We start from the raw sequence: 12047 nt of genomic DNA on the forward strand, positions 1-12047 counted from the left end.
GTAGAGTGCAAGGGGAATGTAGTGGTCTGGGTCAAAGTACCACAAGACTCATCTAGCACCGGCTGGGCAATGGGCAGGATGAGGCGGAAACACTGATATAGGCTCAAATAATAAAGTGGGTAAAATGCAGGTCAAAATTGGTAACAGGACTAACAAGGTGGCATTGCTTAGTTCAGTGGAGTAGAAAACCCAGGAGCGGCAGACAGACACCATTAGTAGGCCCCAACCACCAATTTTTACCAACAGATACTTAATGAGAGCCAGAAGGTTGAAGCTCAGATTTATACAGTGGAGGACAACACCAGGGAGCGGCAGACACCGTTAGTAGGCCCCAACCACCAATTTTTACCAACAGATACTTAATGAGAGCCAGAAGGTTGAAGCTCAGACAAGGAAACCTGGAGGAGAACACCAAGGAGGAGGAGAACACCAAGGAGGAGGAGAACACCGTTACTAGGCCCCAACCCAAGTAGTATGGCAACTGTAGTGTTACATTTAAAAATACTTAATGAGAGCCAGAAGGTTGAAGCTCAGATTTAGACAGTGGAGGACAACACCAGGGAGCGGCAGACACCGTTAGTAGGCCCCAACCACCAATTTTTACCAACAGATACTTAATGAGAGCCAGAAGGTTGAAGCTCAGACAAGGAAACCTGGAGGAGAACACCAAGGAGGAGGAGAACACCAAGGAGGAGGAGAACACTGTTACTATGCCCCAACCCAAGTAGTATGGCAACCGTAGTGTTACATTTAAAAATACTTAATGAGAGCCAGAAGGTTGAAGCTCAGATTTAGACAGTGGAGGACAACACCAGGGAGAGGCAGACACCGTTAGTAGGCCCCAACCACCAATTTTTACCAACAGATACTTAATGAGAGCCAGAAGGTTGAAGCTCAGATTTATACAGTGGAGGACAACACCAGGGAGCGGCAGACACCGTTAGTAGGCCCCAACCACCAATTTTTACCAACAGATACTTAAGGAGAGCCAGAAGGTTGAAGCTCAGACAAGGAAACCTGGAGGAGAACACCAAGGAGGAAGAGAACACCAAGGAGGAGGAGAACACCGTTACTAGGCCCCAACCCAAGTAGTATGGCAACTGTAGTGTTACATTTAAAAATACTTAATGAGAGCCAGAAGGTTGAAGCTCAGATTTAGACAGTGGAGGACAACACCAGGGAGCGGCAGACACCGTTAGTAGGCCCCAACCACCAATTTTTAATAACAGATACTTAATGAGAGCCAGAAGGTTGAAGCTCAGATTTATACAGTGGAGGACAACACCAGGGAGCGGCAGACACCGTTAGTAGGCCCCAACCACCAATTTTTACCAACAGATACTTAATGAGAGCCAGAAGGTTGAAGCTCAGACAAGGAAACCTGGAGGAGAACACCAAGGAGGAGGAGAACACCAAGGAGGAGGAGAACACCGTTACTAGGCCCCAACCCAAGTAGTATGGCAACTGTAGTGTTACATTTAAAAATACTTAATGAGAGCCAGAAGGTTGAAGCTCAGATTTAGACAGTGGAGGACAACACCAGGGAGCAGCAGACACCGTTAGTAGGCCCCAACCACCAATTTTTACCAACAGATACTTAATGAGAGCCAGAAGGTTGAAGCTCAGACAAGGAAACCTGGAGGAGAACACCAAGGAGGAGGAGAACACCAAGGAGGAGGAGAACACCGTTACTAGGCCCCAACCCAAGTAGTATGGCAACTGTAGTGTTACATTTAAAAATACTTAATGAGAGCCAGAAGGTTGAAGCTCAGATTTAGACAGTGGAGGACAACACCAGGAAGCGGCAGACACCGTTAGTAGGCCCCAACCACCAATTTTTACCAACAGATACTTAATGAGAGCCAGAAGGTTGAAGCTCAGATTTAGACAGTGGAGGACAACACCAGGGAGCGGCAGACACCGTTAGTAGGCCCCAACCACCAATTTTTACCAACAGATACTTAATGAGAGCCAGAAGGTTGAAGCTCAGATTTATACAGTGGAGGACAACACCAGGGAGCGGCAGACACCGCTAGTAGGCCCCAACCACCAATTTTTACCAACAGATACTTAATGAGAGCCAGAAGGTTGAAGCTCAGACAAGGAAACCTGGAGGAGAACACCAAGGAGGAGGAGAACACCAAGGAGGAGGAGAACACCGTTACTAGGCCCCAACCCAAGTAGTATGGCAACTGTAGTGTTATATTTAAAAATACTTAATGAGAGCCAGAAGGTTGAAGCTCAGATTTAGACAGTGGAGGACAACACCAGGGAGCGGCAGACACCGTTAGTAGGCCCCAACCACCAATTTTTACCAACAGATACTTAATGAGAGCCAGAAGGTTGAAGCTCAGATTTAGACAGTGGAGGACAACACCAGGGAGCGGCAGACACCGTTAGTAGGCCCCAACCACCAATTTTTACCAACAGATACTTAATGAGAGCCAGAAGGTTGAAGCTCAGACAAGGAAACCTGGAGGAGAACACCAAGGAGGAGGAGAACACCAAGGAGGAGGAGAACACTGTTACTATGCCCCAACCCAAGTAGTATGGCAACTGTAGTGTTACATTTAAAAATACTTAATGAGAGCCAGAAGGTTGAAGCTCAGATTTAGACAGTGGAGGACAACACCAGGGAGAGGCAGACACCGTTAGTAGGCCCCAACCACCAATTTTTACCAACAGATACTTAATGAGAGCCAGAAGGTTGAAGCTCAGATTTATACAGTGGAGGACAACACCAGGGAGCGGCAGACACCGTTAGTAGGCCCCAACCACCAATTTTTACCAACAGATACTTAATGAGAGCCAGAAGGTTGAAGCTCAGACAAGGAAACCTGGAGGAGAACACCAAGGAGGAGGAGAACACCAAGGAGGAGGAGAACACCGTTACTAGGCCCCAACCCAAGTAGTATGGCAACTGTAGTGTTATATTTAAAAATACTTAATGAGAGCCAGAAGGTTGAAGCTCAGATTTAGACAGTGGAGGACAACACCAGGGAGCGGCAGACACCGTTAGTAGGCCCCAACCACCAATTTTTACCAACAGATACTTAATGAGAGCCAGAAGGTTGAAGCTCAGATTTAGACAGTGGAGGACAACACCAGGGAGTGGCAGACACCGTTAGTAGGCCCCAACCACCAATTTTTACCAACAGATACTTAATGAGAGCCAGAAGGTTGAAGCTCAGACAAGGAAACCTGGAGGAGAACACCAAGGAGGAGGAGAACACCAAGGAGGAGGAGAACACCGTTACTAGGCCCCAACCCAAGTAGTATGGCAACTGTAGTGTTACATTTAAAAATACTTAATGAGAGCCAGAAGGTTGAAGCTCAGATTTAGACAGTGGAGGACAACACCAGGGAGAGGCAGACACCGTTAGTAGGCCCCAACCACCAATTTTTACCAACAGATACTTAATGAGAGCCAGAAGGTTGAAGCTCAGATTTATACAGTGGAGGACAACACCAGGGAGCAGCAGACACCGTTAGTAGGCCCCAACCACCAATTTTTACCAACAGATACTTAATGAGAGCCAGAAGGTTGAAGCTCAGACAAGGAAACCTGGAGGAGAACACCAAGGAGGAGGAGAACACCAAGGAGGAGGAGAACACCGTTACTAGGCCCCAACCCAAGTAGTATGGCAACTGTAGTGTTACATTTAAAAATACTTAATGAGAGCCAGAAGGTTGAAGCTCAGATTTAGACAGTGGAGGACAACACCAGGGAGCGGCAGACACCGTTAGTAGGCCCCAACCACCAATTTTTACCAACAGATACTTAATGAGAGCCAGAAGGTTGAAGCTCAGACAAGGAAACCTGGAGGAGAACACCAAGGAGGAGGAGAACACCAAGGAGGAGGAGAACACCGTTACTAGGCCCCAACCCAAGTAGTATGGCAACTGTAGTGTTACATTTAAAAATACTTAATGAGAGCCAGAAGGTTGAAGCTCAGATTTAGACAGTGGAGGACAACACCAGGGAGCGGCAGACACCGTTAGTAGGCCCCAACCACCAATTTTTACCAACAGATACTTAATGAGAGCCAGAAGGTTGAAGCTCAGATTTAGACAGTGGAGGACAACACCAGGGAGCGGCAGACACCGTTAGTAGGCCCCAACCACCAATTTTTACCAACAGATACTTAATGAGAGCCAGAAGGTTGAAGCTCAGACAAGGAAACCTGGAGGAGAACACCAAGGAGGAGGAGAACACCAAGGAGGAGGAGAACACTGTTACTATGCCCCAACCCAAGTAGTATGGCAACTGTAGTGTTACATTTAAAAATACTTAATGAGAGCCAGAAGGTTGAAGCTCAGATTTAGACAGTGGAGGACAACAACAGGGAGCGGCAGACACCGTTAGTAGGCCCCAACCACCAATTTTTACCAACAGATACTTAATGAGAGCCAGAAGGTTGAAGCTCAGACAAGGAAACCTGGAGGAGAACACCAAGGAGGAGGAGAACACCGTTACTAGGCCCCAACCCAAGTAGTATGGCAACTGTAGTGTTACATTTAAAAATACTTAATGAGAGCCAGAAGGTTGAAGCTCAGATTTAGACAGTGGAGGACAACACCAGGGAGCGGCAGACACCGTTAGTAGGCCCCAACCACCAATTTTTACCAACAGATACTTAATGAGAGCCAGAAGGTTGAAGCTCAGACAAGGAAACCTGGAGGAGAACACCAAGGAGGAGGAGAACACCAAGGAGGAGGAGAACACCGTTACTAGGCCCCAACCCAAGTAGTATGGCAACTGTAGTGTTACATTTAAAAATACTTAATGAGAGCCAGACGGTTGAAGCTCAGATTTAGACAGTGGAGGACAACACCAGGGAGCGGCAGACACCGTTAGTAGGCCCCAACCAAACTAGTAGCCCAAATGCAGTTTCCTATTTTTTTAAAAAGCCCGAAAACCTGAATTGAGGACAATTTTAATTAGGGACTGCAGACAGACTTAGTAGGCTGTCCCCTGTGGACCATGCATCCACCACATTAACCCATTGCGCCGTAATGGACACGTAACTGTTATGACCTGGTGGTAACAGAGCAGCACTGATATGACCTGGTGGGAACGGAGCAGCACTGATATGACCTGGAGGGTACGGAGCAGCACTGAAATGACCTGGTGGGTACGGACCAGCACTGATATGACCTGGTGGGTACGGAGCAGCACTGAAATGACCTGATGGGTACGGAGCAGCACTGATGTGACCTGGTTGGTAAAATAGATCATGGACAAGCTCTGAGAAGGTGGTAGCTTTACTGACCGCAATCCCTAATCCTAACACAAACACTAGAAACAGCCGTGGGACGTTCCTGTCACTCCCTAGACACCTCTTCACAGCCTAAGAACTAACTACCCCTCAAGATGGAAATAGAAAACTATCTCGCCTCAGAGAAATTCCCCAAAGGAAAGATAGCCCCCCACATATATTGACTGTGAGTGGAGAGGGAAATGACAAACGCAGGGATGAAAACAGATTTTAGCAAAGGAGGCCAACTCTGACTAGATAGACAAAAATAGGAAAGGGCACTGTGCGGTCAGTATATAGAACCTAAAAATCCACGCAGAAATTACAAAAATAACCTCCACACCGACTCACGGTGTGGAGGGGCAACTCTGCTTTCCCAGAGCTTCCAGCTAGCCTGAACATTTCATAATGACAAGCTGGACAAAAAAGACATAACTTTAAACTGAACAGTAAGTACAAGAACTAGCAAGAACTTATCTTATGCTGGCATGGACAGGCCATCAGAGAGATCCAAGGAGAAGACTGAGTCTAACCTAGAAAAACATTGACAGCTGGCATAAATTACAGACCAGAGCCCTGTTAAATACCAAGGCCAAGTGAGCCGATTAGTGAAGTCAGCTGCCAGGCCAAACTCCAGGAGCAGCAGTTCCACTCGAACCCACCAGAGGGAGCCCAAGGGCAGAACTCCCAAAAGTACCATTCACAACCACAGGAGGGAGCCCAAGAACGGAATTCACAACACGTAACCTTCAGTGGCCATGCCTACAGGTCCATGCGTCTGTTGTCAGGTGCACCTTTGTACTCACAGATTGCCAGAGTGCATGGACAATGCGGTCTTTTACATGCTGGTGGAGGGTTGGGATGGCTTTTCTCGCAAAAGAAGTGTCGACTGGTTAGCTTGTAGCATGGTACAGCGTAGTCCATCATGGCTTTATTAATATTAAATAAAATATATAAATAGGCTCTATGAACTTTTAAATAGGTTCCAGGGGTACACGGGCAGCATTGGTGTGGTCAGCGGAGAACGATTGCAAGGAGGGACCGCAGACAGGCTTACTACGCCTAAAATAAATAAAAATAGGCTCAAGGCACTTAGAGTTATCTCGCAGGGGTACACAGGCAGCATTGTTGTGGTCAGCGGAGGAGGATTGCAAGGAGGGACCGCAGACAGGCTTACTAGGCCTAAAATAAATAAAAATAGGCTCAAGGCACTTAGAGTTATCTCGCAGGGGTACACAGGCAGCATTGTTGTGGTCAGTGGAGGAGGATTGCAAGGAGGGACCGCAGACAGGCTTACTGGGCCTAAAATAAATAAAAATAGGCTCTATGCAGTTTTAAATAGGTTACATGGGTACACAGGCAGCATTGTTGTGGTCAGTGGAGGAGGATTGCAAGGAGGGACCGCAGACAGGCTTACTAGGCCTAAAATAAATAAAAATAGGCTCTGTGCAGTTTTAAATAGGTTACATGGGTACACAGGCAGCATTGTTGTGGTCAGTGGAGGAGGATTGCAAGGAGGGACCGCAGACAGGCTTACTAGGCCTAAAATAAATAAAAATAGGCTCAAGGCACTTAGAGTTATCTCGCAGGGGTACACAGGCAGCATTGTTGTGGTCAGTGGAGGAGGATTGCAAGGAGGGACCACAGACAGGCTTACTAGGCCTAAAATAAATAAAAATAGGCTCAAGGCACTTAGAGTTATCTCGCAGGGGTACACAGGCAGCATTGTTGTGGTCAGTGGAGGAGGATTGCAAGGAGGGACCGCAGACAGGCTTACTGGGCCTAAAATAAATAAAAATAGGCTCTATGCAGTTTTAAATAGGTTACATGGGTACACAGGCAGCATTGTTGTGGTCAGTGGAGGAGGATTGCAAGGAGGGACCGCAGACAGGCTTACTAGGCCTAAAATAAATAAAAATAGGCTCAAGGCAGTTTTAAATAGGTTACATGGGTACACAGGCAGCATTGTTGTGGTCAGTGGAGGAGGATTGCAAGGAGGGAACGCAGACAGGCTTACTGGGCCTAAAATAAATAAAAATAGGCTCTATGCAGTTTTAAATAGGTTACATGGGTACACAGGCAGCATTGGTGTGGTCAGCGGAGGACGATTGCAAGGAGTGTCTGACACAGTTAGTACTCCCAAAAAATAAATAGATGTTAATGTCTCGCAAAACAATAAAACAAAAAAACAAAAGTGTGGCATACTTAGGTACAGGGGTGGGCTCATCTGCTGAGTTTCTGACATAGTAATTTGGCAGTATTTACTGGTGTCAATATAGGACACTGATCCAGACTATTTTAGCTAGCATCATAGATGTCAACTAATTGGTATTGTCAGTGCCAGGCATTGAATGATGTCAGCGCATAGACTAAACATTGGTGGAGCTGTGCGATATAATTTTGCACCTGGTAGAGCACAGTTTGAGCTGGGGGGGGTGAACTCTCTTGTGGCCGGCGGTACCGTCCCAGGGCCCCTCATGTTACAACGGTGTGTCTGACGTTGGGTGCGCGCCACCACCGCCAGAGACACTTTATTGTACTATGAGGGACCCAGTGGCAGTGCCGTCGACCAAAAGCGGGCACACACATGTAGCGCCCCCACTGCCGCAGGGCCAAGGGGTACCCGGTACCGGGCCTCTGAGTCTCTGCTCTGAGGTTGTCACGGTGGCTAGACCCGGTCCGTGACCCTGCTGAGGGGCGTACAGTAATAGATGTGATGGATAGTGGTGGTGGTGCGGTGCAGTAAATAACGAGGACACCAGGTTGTAGTCTCTTTACCTCTTTACTGAAGATCTCTGGTTCCTCAATCCGGAATATGGTTAACCAGGCTGCGCAAGTCCGGCCGGTCCAATGGCACCTCCAGAGTTCTCTTAGCAGGTGGAAATCTGTGCCTTCCTGCTAGCGCTATGTGTTGTGGTCCTTCCCTGCTGTGCTTACGGAAAGTCCCCACAACTGTTGTGTCTGTTTCTTAAGTTCCCTCACAACTCGATTAGATGATGTTCTGCTAATCTTCCGTCCCTCCCTGATGTTACGGTTAGGACGGCACCCGTATGACGGGTAGGCTCGGAGCTCTTCCGGGACCCTAGAGTCGCCCCTCTCCACAAGTTGCCCCCTATGTCTTTGTAGGTGATTTAGGTGAGACAGCCCGCCTATGACTGACTGTCCTGCCGTTGGTTTGAAGTATTGCTTGAAGCTAGATGTATGAATACTTCCTCGGCGTTCCGGCAGCCGGTTGTGCGCCTCAGTAGAATGTTGCCTCGGTCTCACAGCACGACTCCTACTGGTATTCTCCTTGTTGCTTTGATCTCGTTTCTCACTCAGCACAATCTATCTCGCTTCTAATCCTTCCTTGGGCACCGCCGCTATGCTGAGCAGGCACGGTCCCGTGACACTCTCTCAAGTTGCCAGGCCTCTGTCCGGATCCCACCCCCGACAGGGGCCCTTCCGAATCTTCCCCCACAACACCCTCTGCCACAAGGTGTTGCCTGGTTCCAACCCAGTCAGCTTTCTTCCTAACTTCCTGCCTGACCCCCAGTTTTACCAGTATGTGAAGAGTGGCCTAATGAATAGAACCCTTAGCTCCCCCTGGAGGCCCGGCTGTGAAATGTATTGGTGTCTGTGATACCTGGTCAGGTGAACTCCTTCAGTGCCATCAGACGTACCATAGCTCCCCTTAGTGGCGGAGCCACAGTACTGCAACGACCAGGACTCTGGGGCGCTGCACTCCCCCCCGGTTAAATCCAGTACTCCTGGACTGGGAAGAAAACAACAATACAGGTTAGCAAAAAGACATACAATTTTGAAAATGCAATAACAATAAGTAAGCTTGAACAGAGCTTCCCTTTATGGGAGGTGAGGACACTTGAACGTTACAAACATGGTTAAACATTATAAATTACAGGCTATAAATAACTCCTGTTACCCAACCGGGTATTCTATTCAGTGCAAACTTTTGAATAATAAGTTAACATTGTCCTTAAGGACGTACACTTCCTATCCACTAAAGACTTTACTTATAAAACATTATGAAACTGACTTCTTCTTCGAGGGCGTACAGACTAAACCCACTAAAGAATTATTCTGAACTCTTTCTCTTTCATTCTCCTTCGTTAAATCTGCAGGACCGCCTGTCCTAACTGCTCCAGGCCTACTGCCTCTCCTTTCTTTACAGGACCGCCCCTTTCAGCCCGGGCCTACTGCCTTTTCAACTACTATACACAGTATAGAACATAACATTTACTTTCGGTTTGAAATCACTGAGCCATCCTTACATGGCTCCTAAGAGGACTCACTGACTAACCCCGTACAGGTTCACTCTCTGTCCTCATTTTTCTATCAACATTATCAATCATTTCTTACAATCAACTAGTTGGATACATATAACTTTTACATGTAAGCATCATCATCACTTTCTTTTTGTCAAGACATTATTGCTATCTATCTGTCTTAAAGCAATACCATTCTTTAAGTGCAACAAGTGAACATCCCCTTTAAGAGGGGACCAAGTCTTTATGAGGTAGCACATCTTCTCAAGCTACCAGTCCATACTCAGCAAAGGCTCCGGTGCAGTATCTTCGCAAAGAGTCCTTTTTTAAGTAAAACCAGTAGAGAGCACCTTTAAGAAGGTGCAAACTATTTACAAGCAGTTTGTATCATGCACTGTTCATGATTGCGGCAGTTCTTGATAACAAAGAAGAAAATAGAAATAACCAAAAAGCAATAGGGATCCCGGGTCAACAAAGGGATCCCTTTAAAAGTTAACCCCGGACGGGTTTAGCAGCAACACAGTGAAAATCAGTTAACTTATTTACAGTCGTTAAACTTATTCACTACTCGGTTTCTGGCAGCCCCCACCGAGGCTTTACCTGGCAGGTGGCCTTCTGCGGCCCGGATAGGCTGAACTCCAAGTCCACTCCCGCGGCCAGGTGTACCCCGTGGGTTTGGGTCTTCTGCACGATCAGGTCGTGCGCTGCAATGAGGGTCTGTGTGGGTCGATGGATGATGCTGGCAGCAGCGGCGGCGGCAGCAGCGGCTTCAGCGGCGAGCTCCTCCCCCTCAGTTCGGGATACCGCCAGAACGGCGGTGCAGCGCTGCATATCCCGGGCCCACCAGCTGCTCCCCTTTAGGTGCCGGCGGTATGTGACCACATCCCCCGGCTTCAGGAAGGACTTGGCGCCGTCTCCGCACAGGCAGGGCTCCACTTCATCCCGGGTGATGCGGACTCTCAGGGCTGTCCCGATCTCCTGCACGAAGCCCTTTCCCGTCTGGGGCAGGTAAACAATCACGACACCCCACTTCGGCAGGGAGCCCTCCAGCAGCTCACCACGCGCCTCCCGCTCCACTTCCCGCTGGAACTCCGCAACCAGGTGATTCCTATACTCTCCCCAAGGTAAGGGCCCCATGTCTGGCCCCCCCGGTTCTTTGGGAGCAGGCGGCAGGAATGCTGGAGCGCCAGTGGCCGCAGCGGCGACCGGGTCTGGTGCAGAGGTGAGGCGGTCTCCCTGGGGGTCGCAGCACTCAGTACCCCTACCTGGGGTGACTCCTCCAGCGTCACTCCTTTCCCCTGGGGGAGGCACACGGGCTGGGGACTGTGCAGGCAAAGGGTGCCCCATCGACTGCTCCCACGGATCCAGATCCTCCAGCGGGGGCATATCTGAATAATCCTCCGGTGACGGGGGTCAATGCGGGGCCATCCTTTTCTGCAGGCCTTCTCCAGTCTCCAGCCCCACCTCATCCGAGTCATAGTTTCGTTTCTTCGGTCTCCGCCCGCCATAGAAGATTAAGAGGCGGATCTCCCCTGTTGACGGGCCCGCCCTTAGGATGCAACAATATTTAGACTGGGCGGCCATTGTCCTTCGCGCTCTTCAGCTTGTCTACGCCTATTCCACGCCCCTCTTCTCTTCCTGAGCTCTCCTCAGCGCTGTAATGGCGGCGGATTTGGGCGGTAAATTGCGGAGCACAGTCTTTGCAACAAAGTACAGTTCAAGTATAATAAATCACAGTTCCAAGGCACACATGACCTGATTCTTCAGGCTTAAGTAGATCCTGTTCGTGACGCCAAGTTGTAGCGCCCCCACTGCCGCAGGGCCGAGGGGTACCCGGTACCGGGCCTCTAAGTCTCTGGGGTTGTCACGGTGGCTAGACCCGGTCCGTGACCCTGCTGAGGGGCGTACAGTAATAGATGTGATGGATAGTGGTGGTGGTGCGGTGCAGTAAATAACGAGGACACCAGGTTGTAGTCTCTTTACCTCTTTACTGAAGATCTCTGGGTCCTCAATCCGGAATATGGTTAACCAGGCTGCGCAAGTCTGGCCGGTCCAATGGCACCTCTAGAGTTCTCTTAGCAGGTGGAAATCTGTGCCTTCCTGCTAGCGCTATGTGTTGTGGTCCTTCCCTGCTGTGCTTACGGAAAGTCCCCACAACTGTTGTGTCTGTTTCTTAAGTTCCCTCACAACTCGATTAGATGATGTTCTGCTAATCTTCCGTCCCTCCCTGATGTTACGGTTAGGACGGCACCCGTATGACGGGTAGGCTCGGAGCTCTTCCGGGACCCTAGAGTCGCCCCTCTCCACAAGTTGCCCCATATGTCTTCGTAGGTGATTTAGGTGAGACAGCCCGCCTATGACTGACTGTCCTGCCGTTGGTTTGAAGTATTGCTTGAAGCTAGATGTATGAATACTTCCTCGGCGTTCCGGCCGCCGGTTGTGCGCCTCAGTAGAATGTTGCCTCGGTCTCACAGCACGACTCCTACTGGTATTCTCCTTGTTGCTTTGATCTCGTTTCTCACTC

This window comes from Ranitomeya variabilis, chromosome 1 (genome assembly GCF_051348905.1).
Source record: "Ranitomeya variabilis isolate aRanVar5 chromosome 1, aRanVar5.hap1, whole genome shotgun sequence".
Lineage (NCBI taxonomy): Eukaryota > Metazoa > Chordata > Amphibia > Anura > Dendrobatidae > Ranitomeya > Ranitomeya variabilis.